This window comes from Mauremys mutica, chromosome 23, assembly GCF_020497125.1.
Source record: "Mauremys mutica isolate MM-2020 ecotype Southern chromosome 23, ASM2049712v1, whole genome shotgun sequence".
NCBI classification, from domain to species: domain Eukaryota; kingdom Metazoa; phylum Chordata; order Testudines; family Geoemydidae; genus Mauremys; species Mauremys mutica.
In genome coordinates this window covers 218234-220372 of record NC_059094.1, presented here as the reverse complement: position 1 = coordinate 220372, position 2139 = coordinate 218234, and the positions used below count along the sequence as shown (strand labels likewise).

Below are 2139 nucleotides of genomic sequence, written 5' to 3'. Positions count from 1 at the left end.
GCAGCTGGTTCTGCTGGCGCCCTGTGGTTGCCCTCGTTTGGCCAGGAACAAGCCTCAGGTGAGCTGAAAAGAATCCTGTCCAACCAAGTCTGGCAGCCGCCATCATGTGGCCAGAAGTCCCCACACCTGCTGGGGAAACAAACCAGCCACCAGAAAGTGGTCCGTTTTCTCACGCGGTGCCAGAGCCTGACACAGCGTCCATGGGCCACCTTTGCTCTGCACACGCCAGCCATGCACACGCAGGCCGGTTCCCATGAAAGACTGCACGTCTCGGTACTTAAAAAGTACCTGTGCCACTGGCAGATACTTTAAGGCTCCCGGCAGTGAGTTCTGGGGACGGTTGCTCACTTTCACTGAATGTAACTGTATGTGCAGCTCTGTGCAGTCACATTGATAGAAGTTTGGTAATTAAATTATACAAGAGGGTCAGGTAAAGTGGCTTCTACCACCGCTATGTTTTGTCCTGTGAAGCCTTTACAACCATTCTGAGGGGAAATGGGCCCTTTGCCCACAGAAATGGTCTATAGGGGATGGCTGCAGGCAGCAGGCGGAGAGATGATCTCATCAAAATGATTTGACTCCTGGGTAATGTAAGCAAAATCACTAAAGGAATGTCCGGGGTTTCTATTGGCACTTAACTTGCCTGCCCCTGGTGGCTCTGGTTGTACAAGATGGACGTGTAATCGGGGTACAGTTGTGTAAAAAAGAGTAATCGCACTGCAAGGGATGTTAGGCAAAGGAGAACTTTGTGTGTGATGATGTAAGGTTTTAAGGACCTAAACTGACACTCATGGTTTGTAAAACTCTTGTTTTGAAGGTTTAAGACGAATTGGTTTGGTTCTGCTTTGTTGGGTTTTTTTATAATGCCACTGAAAATCCATTTGAATCATTCAAAGTGGAAAAACTGTCAGACACTTTTTGCCAGACACAGGTAACTAGTGTTGTTTGGGTTTGGGATTTAACATTTAACCCTTAAGGTACCTCACTACTCTATAAAGTTCAAGACCAAAGTTATGGCTGTAGTAAGGGGCAGCCAGAACCAGAAGGATGGAGAAAGAAACATTGGTTGGACAGATGGACGGATGGACAAACCGAATAATTAAGCTTGTTTAAAAACAAAACAAAAAACGCTTAAAAACATTAAAAGGAAAAAAGGGGCAAAATGTTTCTCCATTTACCAAAATACCTCAGCCTAGCTCTGCCCTTGGAGTTTGGGGTGGGGGGTGACGATTGCAGGGTTTGCCTACGGCGCCAGGTGCTGGCAGCTAGTCCAGGGCTGCCCCTGCCCAGAGGCCTTTATTCCTCCAGCCTGCAAGGACAGAGGGGGTGTCAAGAAGTTGCCCCTTCAATCCCACACACAAAACCCCTTCTTAGGAAAGGCAAAATCCTGAAGAGAAAAAATAACATCGAGAAGGACTCCAGAGACAGAGCTTTTTAAGGTATTTGGGAAGAGTTGAGTGCCTGGCCAGGGACTTGAACCCTAAACCCTCAAAGTAGAAATCTGATGCTCAGCCAACTGAGCTAGCCAGGCTCCTGGAGAGAATGAGCAAGTTTATGCAGAGGAGAAACTATGGAAGAGAAAGAGAGCAGGAAACAATAGAGGAAACCTGCTGGTCTCTTTCTCTCTCTTCCCAGCCCTAGCCCTGGCCTGCTCCTCCCACCAGCGCCCTGAGGCATTTTGCCAGCTCCATGCCCCAGTCAGCTCCACCCTCCCCAAACGCTGGCAGGCCCAGCTCAGGAACCTGGCCGCTCTCACAGCCGCCTCTTCCGCCCTGACCAAGAGGGAGGAGGATTGAGTCTCCCTCCCTCAGGCCTGTGCTTCAGCATTCCTGGGGAAAGACCAACACCGCCAAAGGGCTGGTCCACACTAAGAAGCGGGGTCGAACTAGGGTATGCAAATTCAGCTATGTGAATAGCGTAGCTGAATTCGAAGTACCCTAGTTCGAACTACTTACCCGTCCAGACGCCGCGGAATTGAAGTCCGCGGCTCCAAGGTCGACTCCGCCACCGCCGTTTGCAGTGGTGGAGTACCGGAGTAGACCGTGGCGCTTCCGGAGTTCGAACTATCGCGTCCAGATTAGACGCGATAGTTCGAACTCCGAGAAGTCGAACTCACCGCGTCGACCCGGCTGGTAAGTG

General features: G+C 50.3%; 1 non-coding gene across 1 annotated transcript; it reads right to left on the bottom strand.

Annotated features, from left to right (window-relative positions):
* Positions 1-1458: 1458 nt before the first annotated feature.
* Positions 1459-1531, bottom strand: TRNAR-UCU. Its single transcript has one exon. It is a non-coding gene; the product is annotated as a tRNA-Arg (tRNA).
* Positions 1532-2139: the final 608 nt, after the last annotated feature.